Here is an 11,191-nt window from a genome sequence, read left to right on the forward strand (position 1 = left end):
AAAACTGTGTACTGCATGGGAGCTGGGCCAGCATCCCCGTTGAAATGCAAGAGCTAATCAAGCCGTTCCAGCGGCGAAAGGGCGAGCTGTCCATTCAGACAGACTGTCTGTTGAGGGGTAACCACGTAGTGCTACCCAAAAAGGGCAGGGAGACGTTCATCTCGGATCTCCACAGCATACACCTGGGTATAGTAATGATGAAAGCGATAGCCAGATCCCACGTGTGGTGGCCCAGTATCGACTCTGAATTAGAGTCCTGTGTACGGCAATGCAGCGTGTGTGCTCAGTTAAGCAACGCACCCAGAGAGGCACCACTAAGTTTGTGATCCTGGCCCTCCAGACCATGGTCGAGGATCCATGTCGACTATGCGGGCCCATTTCTCGGTAAAATGTTCCTGGTGGTGGTGGATGCTTTTTCAAAATGGATTGAATGTGAAATAATGTCGGGAAGCACCACCACCGCCACCATTGAAAGCCTGAGGGCCATGTTTGCCACCCAGGGCCTGCCTGACATACTGGTCAGTGACAACGGGCCATGTTTCACCAGTGCCGAACTTCAAGAATTCATGACCCGCAATGGGATCAAACATGTCACCTCGGCCCCGTTTAAACCAGCCTCCAATGGGCAGGCAGAGCGGGCAGTACAAACCATCAAACAGAGCCTAAACGAGTCACAGAAGGCTCACTCCAAACCCGCCTGTCCCGAGTACTGCTCAGCTACCGCACGAGACCTCACTCGCTCACAGGGGTGCCCCCGGCTGAGCTACTCATGAAAAGGACACTTAAAACCAGACTCTCGCTGGTTCACCCCAACCTGCATGATCAGGTAGAGAGCAAGCGGCAGCAACAAAATGTAAACGATGGTCGCGCCACTGTGTCACGGGAAATTGATCTGAATGACCCTGTGTATGTGCTAAACTATGGACATGGTCCCAAGTGGATCGTGGGCACGGTGATAGCTAAAGAAGGGAGTAGGGTGTTTGTAGTCAAACGAGACAATGGACAAATTTGTAGAAAGCACCTGGACCAAACGAGGCTGCGGTTCACAGACTGCCCTGAACAACCCACAGCAGACACCACCTTTCTCGAGCCCACAACACACACCCAAAGGATCAACGACACCACGCCGGACCAGGAAATCGAACCCATTACACCCAACAGCCCAGCAAGGCCAGGCTCACCCAGCAGCCCTGCAGGGCCAACAACACACCAGCCCAGCGAGGGCACAGCCAACACACCAGAACAGACATTTGTACCGAGGCGGTCCACCAGGGAAAGAAAGGCTCCCGACCGCCTCACCTTGTAAATAGTTTTCACTTTGACTTTGAGGGGGGAGTGATGTTGTGTATCTGTAAAGCATGCACTCCCATGTTCCGCCACCAGGGAGCTCATCCCCTGAAGTCCCAAGGGATCCCAGCATCCTAAGGCCTGTTCCGCACTCTCGAGTGTCTTATTAAAGGTCACTGTTAATTTAACCTCCCTGTGTGCAGTCTCATCTGTGTTAGGAACACAATACTAACTCGCACTGAGTCCCACTCACCCATCACCCCCTGTGCTCGCTGACCTACATTGGCTCCCGGTTAAGCAACGCCTCAATTTCAAAATTGTCATTGTTATTTACAAATCCCTCCATGGCCCTCACCCCTCCCTATCTCTGTAATCTCCTCCAGCCCCACAACACCCCCCCCCCCGAGATGTCTGCGCTCCTCTAATTCTGCCCTCCTGACCATCCCTGATTATATTCGCTCCATCATCGGTGGCCGTGCCTTCTGTTGCCTGGGCCCCAAGCTCTGGAACTCCCTCCCTAAACCTCTCCACCTCTCTACCTCTCTTTCCTCCTTCAAGATGCTCCTTAAAACCTACCTCTTTGACCAAGCTTTTGGTCTGCGCCCTAATTTCTCCTTATGTGGCTTGGTGTCAAATTTTTTTGTCCGTCAATGCTCCGGTGAAGCGCCTTGGGACTTTGTTACGTTAAAGGCGCTGTATAAATACAAGTTGTTGTATATGTTCCTACTTCTCTCAGCCTTCCTACTATCTTGCGCTACAGGACTCGGCCTTTCACTAATTTTACTCAATAACACAACTCTTATGTTCTTATGTTCTCTGACTCTGGCTGTGAAACATTGAATAGTGTTTTCTTGTCTTATGTTTCCTTTAGTTTTCGAGATCTGGCACGATTGCATAACGTGCATTCACCAGATTGGCCACCCTGAGGTGTGGCGACGCCCTTCAGTGTGATTATGATTCATCATGTTGCAATGTTTTGTAAACCATAGGGCAGATACAGAGCAACTATTTCAGAACAAGAGCCATAATCTTTAAATCTTTAAATTAGAGGCAGGACATTAAGGAGTAAAACCAGGAAGTGGGCCTTCGCACAAAGGTCAGCAAAGCCAGCCAGCTCTCTGGTTGGAGGCATTTCTCAAGGGTGGATCACGTGACATCTGATCACATGATGCCTGCAAATGCCATGGTGTTTACTGTACAATGGTTGGGCGGCCTGTAGTTGAGTATCTTTGCTCATTTATCTCGCTCCAGCAGCTGTTGTGTGAGAAGTTGCGAGATTCGGGAGGTCTCCCATGAGCAGGTCGAGAGGAGAAACCCGGGGGTGGGCGGGGGGAAGAGATTCGCTGGTGGGGTGGCGGGGGTGGGGGGAGCCAGAGCTGGGGGGAATTTTGATTCCACCCGTTAGTAAAAGTAACTCACTGGAATTGCACCGATAATTAATAGTAAGGATCAGATTATCCTCATAACCAACAGTGATACAATAACTCACTGATGTGCTCTCTGCCTCGTGTCCTAACTCGCACCCAGTCCCGCTCACCCATCACCCCCTGTGCTCACTGCCCCGTGTCCTAACTCGCACCAAATCCCCTTCACCCATCACCCCCTGTGCTCACTGCCCCGTGTCCTAACTCGCACCAAATCCCATTCACCCATCACCCCCTGTGCTCACTGCCCCTTGTCCTAACTCGCACCCAGTCCCGCTCACCCATCACCCTCTGTGCTCGCTGCCCCGTGTCCTAACTCGCACCAAGTCCTGCTCACCCATCACCCCCTGTGCTCACTGCCCCGTGTCCTAACTCGCACCGAATCCCGCTCACCCATCACCCCCTGTGCCCCCGTGTCCTAACTCGCACCGAGTCCCGCTCACCCATCACCCCCTGTGCTCACTGCCCCGTGTCCTAACTCGCACCAAGTCCCGCTCACCCATCACCCACTGTACTCGCTGCCCCGTGTCCTAACTCACACCAAGTCCCGCTCACCCATCACCCACTGTGCTCGCTGCCCCATGTGCTAACTCGCACCAAGTCCCGCTCACCTATCACTCCCTGTGCTCACTGCCCCATGTCCTAACTCGCACCGAGTCCCACTCACCCATCACCCACTGTGCTCGCTGCCCCATGTGCTAACTCGCACCAAGTCCCGCTCACTCATCACTCCCTGTGCTCACTGCCCCATGTCCTAACTCGCACCGAGTCCCACTCACCCATCACCCACTGTGCTCGCTGCCCCGTGTTCTAACTCACACCAAGTCCCGCTCACCCATCACCCACTGTGCTCGCTGCCCCGTGTCCTAACTCGCACCAAGTCCCGCTCACTCATCACTCCCTGTGCTCGTTGCCCCATGTCCTAACTCGCACCGAGTCCCGCTCACTCATCACTCCCTGTGTTCACTGACCTGCATTGGCTCCCGGTTAAGCAACGCCTTAATTTCAAAATTCTCATTCTTGTTTACAAATCCCTCCATGGCCCCTCGCCCCCTCCCTATCTCTGTAATCTCCTCCAGCCCCACAACCCCCCGAGATCTCTGCACTCCTCCAATTCTGCCCTCCTGACCATCCCTGATTATAATCGCTCCACCATCGGTGGCCGTGCCTTCTGTTGCCTGGGCCCCAAGCTCTGGAACTCCCTCCCTAAACCTCTCCACCTCTCTACCTCTCTCTCCTCCTTCAAGATGCTCCTTTTGGTCATCTGCCCTAATTTATTTTTATGCAGCTTGGTGTCAAATTTGTTATCTCATGATATGCCTGTGAAGCGCCTCGGGACATTTCACCAACAATAACTTGTGTTTATATAGTGCCTTTAGTGAAGTGAAACGTCCCAGGGTGAGTTTTGGATCACCTCTAGTCGAAGTAGGGTAGAATGTGGGAGGCCAGCCAGGAGCGAGTTGGAATAGTAAAGTCTAGTGGTAACAAAGGCATGGATGAGGGTTTCAGCAACGGATGAGCTGAGGCAGGGGAGAACATAAGAACATAAGAATTAGGAACAGGAGTCGGCCATCTAGCCCCTCGAGCCTGCTCCGCCATTCAACAAGATCATGGCTGATCTGGCCGTGGACTCAGCTCCACTTACCCGCCCGCTCCCCATAACCCTTAATTCCCTTATTGGTTAAAAATCTATCTATCTGTGATTTGAATACATTCAATGAGCTAGCCTCAACTGCTTCCCTGGGCAGAGAATTCCACAGATTCACAACCCTCTGGGAGAAGAAATTCCTTTTCAACTTGGTTTTAAATTGGCTCCCCCGTATTTTAAGGCTGTGCCCCCTAGTTCTAGTCTCCCCGACCAGTGGAAACAACCTCTCTGCCTCTATCTTGTCTATCCCTTTCATTATTTTAAATGTTTCTATAAGATCACCCCTCATCCTTCTGAACTCCAACGAGTAAAGACCCCGTCTACTCAATCTATCATCATAAGGTAACCCCCTCATCTCCGGAATCAGCCTAGTGAATCGTCTCTGTACCCCCTCCAAAGCTAGTATATCCTTCCTTAAGTAAGGTGACCAAAACTGCACGCAGTACTCCAGGTGCGGCCTCACCAATACCCTATACAGTTGCAGCAGGACCTCCCTGCTTTTGTACTCCATCCCTCTCGCAATGAAGGCCAACATTCCATTCGCCTTCCTGATTACCTGCTGCACCTGCAAACTAACCTTTTGGGATTCATGCACAAGGACGCCGTAGATTTAACAATTTTTCGCTCCTGCGGGAGGGGAAATATGCGGCGTGCTTCCTGCAAGAAACCCACACCGTTCCGGGAGACGAAGCCACGTGGCTCCTGGAATGGCAAGGAGAGGTCTGCATGAGCCACCTCACCGCCACTTCTAGTGGGGTGGCCATCTTGCTGGGCCCGCATTTTCAGCCGGAGATCTTGGGGGTCGAGGAGCCCGTGCCAGGCCGCTTGCTGCACGTAACGGTTCGCCTGGGGGACGTGCCGCTCCATCTCGTGAACGTGTACGCCCCTCAGCCCGGCCCGCAGCAAACGCGCTTCTTCGAAGAGGTGTCTGCTCTTCTTGGCTCCGTCGACGTCGGCGACTGCATTGTCCTCGGGGGGGATTTTAACTGCACCCTTGAGGCGAGGGACCGCTCGGTGCCCCGCAGAGCATGACGGTGATCGAGAAGTTGAGGGACCTGGTCGGGTCCTTCGACTTGGTGGACGTCTGGCGAAATCTCCACCCCGACTCCAGCGCCTTTACTTGGGTGAGGCCTGGAGTAGGATGGTCCAGAGTCAACCGCCTTTACGTGTCTCGGGCGTACGTTTCCTGCGTCCCGGCGGCCTCCATGCGGCCGGTGCCGTGTTCGGACCACCACCTGGTGTGGGCGGAGCTCGCTTTGCTCCGCGCGAGGACGGGGTCCGCGTACTGGCATTTTAACAACCGGCTGCTGGAGGACGTGCGGTTCCAGGACTCGTTCCGTCGATTCTGGTCCGACTGGAGAAGAAAGCAGGGGGGCTTCCCCTCCTTGAGGCTATGGTGGGACGTGGGCAAGGCTCACGTCCGCGTCTTCTGTCAAGAGTACGCGAGGGGGTCGACCAAGAGGCGGGCGGCCAGGGTCGGGCGCCTAGAAAAAGAGGTGCTCGACCTGGAGTCCCGTCTCGGTCAAATCGTCGGGGACCCGGCCCTGCGGACGGTGTACGAAGCGAAGAAGGCCGCGCTGAAGGACCTGCAGCTCGTCGGGTCCCGAGGCGTGTTCGTGAGGTCGCGGATCCGGTTCCTGCGGGATCTGGACCGCGGCTCCCCCTTCTTCTACTCGCTGGAAAAAAGACAGAGTGTCCGTAAGCAGCTCTTGACGCTGCTGGCCGACGACGGCTCTCTCGTCTCGGATCCGGAGGGCGTCAACAACAGGGCCCGTGAATATTACGGGGCCCTGTTCTCTCCGGAGCCGTCCAGCGAGGAAGCGCGTAGAGTTTTGTGGGAGGACCTGCTGAAGGTCAGCCCGGAGGGCGCCGAAAATCTGGAAGCTCCGCTAAGCCTGGCGGAGCTGACCGGTGCCCTCGACTGGCTCTCGAGGGGAAAAGCCCCGGGGCTGGACGGGCTGACCGTGGAGTTCCACAGGGCGTTCTGGGACGTCCTGGGGGGCGACTACGCGCGGGTCCTGGGGGAAAGTCTGGCGACCGGGGAGATGCCCCTCTCTTGGCGCAGGGCAGTCATCGTCCTGCTGCCTAAGAAGGGCGATCTCAACCTCCTTAAGAACTGGCGCCCGGTCTCCCTCCTCAGCACGGACTACAAAATCTTCGCCAGGGCGATGTTTGCTCGCCTTGGCGCCGTGCTGGACCACAAGATCCACCCCGACCAGTCCTACACGGTCCCGGGCTGGACAATCCACGATAACATCCGGGACCTCATCCATTGTTCCCAGGAGGCTGGTCTGTCGGTCGCCTTCATATCCCTCGACCAAGAGAAGGCGTTCGACAGGGTGGATCACGACTATCTGCTCGGAACTCTGCGCGCTTTCGGGTTCGGGACGCATTTCGTCGCCCGGATCCGACTTTTGTACGCCGCCGCGGAGTGTCTGATTAAGGTTAACGGGTCCTTGACGGCGCCCCTTCGCTTTAGGAGAGGGGTGCGCCAGGGATGCCCCATGTCCGGCCAGTTATACGCCGTCTGCGTGGAGCCTTTCCTGCGCCTCTTGCGGACGAGGTTGACGGGACTGGCTCTGCAAGGGCCGGGCGTGGAGGTCGTCCTCTCGGCTTACGCCGATGACGTGCTCCTCGCGGTAGAGGATCCCGCTGACCTGCGGAGGATGCGTGAGTGCCAGGAGATTTACTCGGCCGCATCCTCCGCCAGGATCAACTGGGAGAAATGTTCCGGACTCCTGGTGGGTCAGTGGCGGGTGGACTCCCTGCCGGAGGAGCTCAGGCCTTTTGCCTGGAGCACGACCCATCTCCTCTATCTGGGAGTCTACCTTAGCCCCGACGAGGAAGCCTGGCCGGCGAACTGGCAAGAGCTGGAGGCCAAGGTCGCCGCTCGCCTAGGGCGCTGGACAGGACTGCTCCGAGTGCTGTCCTTCAGGGGTCGAGCGCTAGTCATAAACCAGCTGGTGGCCGCAATGTTGTGGTACCGGCTGGTCATTTTGACCCCTCCCCCTGCTTTTGTCGCCAAGATACAGAAGAAGCTGGTGGACTTCTTCTGGAACAACAGGAAGCACTGGGTCTCTGCCGCGGTCTTGAGTCTCCCGCTTGAGGAGGGCGGTCAGTCGTTGGTGTGCGTCAGCGCCCAGCTCGCGACTTTCCGTCTTCAGACCCTGCAGAGATACCTTTACGTCGAGCCCCCTCCTAGGTGGCGTGCTCTGGCGACGTATTTCTTCCGCCAGCAGCACGGCCTCAACTACGACACGCAGCTCCTGTTTGTGAGCCTGGGGGGCGTCAGGACCGCCCTCCGGGAGCTGCCTGTCTTTTACAAGGAACTCACCAGGGTCTGGAACAAAGTCTCCACCAAGCGCAGCTCTCCACCGGCTGGAGTGGCGACCGTCCTGCAGGAGCCGCTGCTTGGGAGTCCGTACCTCCACGACCGAGGTTTTAGGTGGCGGTCGGACGAGAGGGCTGTGGCTGGTGAGGTGACCAGGGTCAGGGCCCTGCTTGATGGCGGAGGAGCGGGCTGGATGGCGCCAGACACGCTGGCGCGGCGCCTAAATTCTGCCAACGTCCGGCGCGCGGCCGATGCCATCGAGTCGCTAAAAACAGCTCTGGGCCCCGACTCCGTTAGGTGCATCGAGGAGGCTCAAGCACGTGGGGAGATCCCGTCCGAACTGACCCCCGTCCGGACGGAATTCCTCATCGGCGCCAAACCCCGGAACCTCCCTCGGGGGCCGGCGCCTCACAACTTGAGCCGCCTCGGGGAAATCCCCTCCGTGCCTTTCAGTTCCGCGCGGAGGGGTTTCCTGTACGGGCTGCTCCTGCACACCCTCAACTTTGCCATCCTCGCCGGCCATCCGGACACGCCATGGCGTACCATCTTGCCGTCCGGAGGAGGCGGGGGTCCCCGATGGAGGGCACTCTACGCAGGGGTCCTCCCACTATTTGTCGGGGACTTGGCCTGGAGGGTGGTGCACGGAGCAGTGCCGTGCAATAAATTTTTAAGCCGGTTCATGGGCTCCCAGGCCGCCTGCAATTTCTGCGGTCTGGAAGAGTCCGTGTTCCATGTTTTTATTGAGTGCACGAGGTTGCAGCCTCTGTTTTGTTATTTAAAGGGGCTGCTCCTGAAATTCTGGCTGCACTTCAGTCCCACATTCCTGATCTTCGGGCACCCTGTGTGGAGCGGAGCGGGTAGGTCCGAGGGCCTCCTCGTAGGACTGCTCCTGGGCACGGCCAAGGGTGCCATCAGCCGGTCCAGGCAGCGGGCGGTCGAGGGGGTCGTTCAGCCAGACTGCCTGCCTCTCTTCCGTGCGTACATCCGCGCTAGGGTGTCCTTGGAGATGGAGCACGCGGTGTCCACCGGTACGCTCGCGGCCTTCCGCGAGAGGTGGGCGCCGGAGGGACTGGAGTGCATCATCACGCCCGGCAACCAAATTTAAATTTGATTCTATGTTTTTTAAGTTAATTTGTTTTAATTGCCGGTGCTTTTAGTGTCCCCCTCCCCTTTTATAGGTGGCACTTGGAAAAAAATTTGATTCTGTGCCCAAAAAAAGACCAAAAAAAAAAAAAAGGGCCTTGTAAATGTTGGTGTTTCCCCCAGATCGGGGGACACGGTTTAATGTTTTTTGTTTACTCCTAAACGAGTTTCATGCACAAGGACCACCTGGTCCCTCTGCACCGCGGCATGTTGTAATTTCTCCCCATTCAAATAATATTCCCTTTTATTTTTTTTTTCCCAAGGTGGATGACCTCACATTTTCCGACATTGTATTCCATCTGTCAAACCTTAGCCCATTCGCTTAACCTATCTAAATCTCTTTGCAGCCTCTCTGTATCCTCTACACAACCCGCTTTCCCACTAATCTTTGTGTCATCTGCAAATTTTGTTACACTACACTCTGTCCCCTCTTCCAGGTCATCTATGTATATTGTAAACAGTTGTGGTCCCAGCACCGATCCCTGTGGCACACCACTAACCACCGATTTCCAACCGGAAAAGGACCCATTTATCCCGACTCTCTGCTTTCTGTTAGTCAGCCAATTCTCTATCCATGCTAATACATTTCCTCTGACTCCGCATACCTTTATCTTCTGCAGTAACCTTTTGTGTGGCACCTTATCGAATGCCTTTTGGAAATCTAAATAAACCACATCCATCGGTACACCTCTATCCACCATGCTCGTTATATCCTCAAAGAATTCCAGTAAATTAGTTAAACATGATTTCCCCTTCATGAATCCATGTTGCGTCTGCTTGATTGCACCATTCCTATCTAGATGTCCCGCTATTTCTTCCTTAATGATAGCTTCAAGCATTTTCCCCACTACAGATGTTAAACTAACCGGCCTTTTGTCTGCCCCCTTTTTTAAACAGAGGCGTTACATTAGCTGCTTTCCAATCTGCTGGTACCTCCCCAGAGTCCAGAGACTTTTGGTAGATTATAACGAATGCATCTGCTATAACTTCCGCCATCTCTTTTAATACCCTGGGATGCATTTCATCCAGACCAGGGGACTTGTCTACCTTGAGTCCCATTAGCCTATCCAGCACTACCCCGCTAGTGATAGTTATTGTCCCAAGGTCCTCCCTTCCCACATTCCCGTGACCAGCAATTTTTGGCATGGTTTTTGTGTCTTCCACTGTGAAGACCGAAGCAAAATAATTGTTTAAGGTCTCAGCCATTTCCACATTTCCCATTATTAAATCCCCCTTCTCATCTTCTAAGGGACCAACATTTACTTTAGTCACTCTTTTCCGTTTTATATATCGGTAAAAGCTTTTACTATCTGTTTTATGGAGGATACGGGCGATGTTACGGAGGTGGAAAGAGGCAGTCTTTGTTATGCTGCGGATATGTGGGTGGAAAGCTCATTTCAGGGTCCAATATGACACTGAGATTGCGAACAGTCTGGTTCAGCCTCAGACAGTGGGCAGGGAGAGGGAGGGAGTCGGTGGCTAGGGACAGAGTTTGTGGCGGGGACCGAAAACAATGGCTTCGGTTTCACTGCGTTAAAGGTGCTATCTAAATTCAAGTTACTGATGTTGATAGTCTATATGTAACAAGTTGTAACAGGTCAAAAGGAAAATACTGCGGATCCTGGAACATGGAATAAAAACAGAAAATGCTGGAAATCTCAGTGGGTCAGGCAGTGTCTGTGGCGAGAAACAGAGTTAACGTTTCAGGTCAACGCCTCTTCATCAGAACCTAATGGTTGTAATAGGTGTTATGCCCCAATATCCTACCTATAACCAGTCTTCTTCTCTCTCTCAGGCAGTCCCTCGGAGTCGAGGATGACTTGCTGCCACACTAACATGAGTTCTCAGGTAACTGATGAGCCCAATGCGGGACTGACAGTCTCTGTCACGGGCGGTGTCTGGGGCAGACGGTGGGTGGGGGGCCTTGGGTTGCCGTGCGCTCCTTCCGCTGTTTGCGCTGGGCTTCCGCGTGCTCCCGGCGGAGAGACCCGAGGTGTTCGGGGCCTTCCCGGATACTCCTCCTCCTCCACTTTGAGCGGCCTTGGGCCAGGAATTCCCGAGAGTCGATAGGGATGTTGTATTTTTTTCAAAGCGGCTTTGAGGGTGCCCTTGAAGCGTTTTCTCTGCCCTTCTGGGACTCGCCTGCCGTGACGGAGCTCGGAATAGACTGCTTGTTTCGGGAGTGTGGAATCGGACATGCGGACAATATGGTCCTTCCATCGGAGCTGATCGAGCGTGGTCAATGCTTCGATGCTGGGGATGTTGGCCAGAGAGACAACGCTGACTTTGGTGTGTCTATCCTGCCAATGGATTTGCAGGAATTTGTGGAGGCAGCATTGGTGGTACTTCTCCACTGCT

The sequence above is a fragment of the Pristiophorus japonicus genome, chromosome 19 (assembly GCF_044704955.1).
Source record: "Pristiophorus japonicus isolate sPriJap1 chromosome 19, sPriJap1.hap1, whole genome shotgun sequence".
NCBI lineage: Eukaryota > Metazoa > Chordata > Chondrichthyes > Pristiophoridae > Pristiophorus > Pristiophorus japonicus.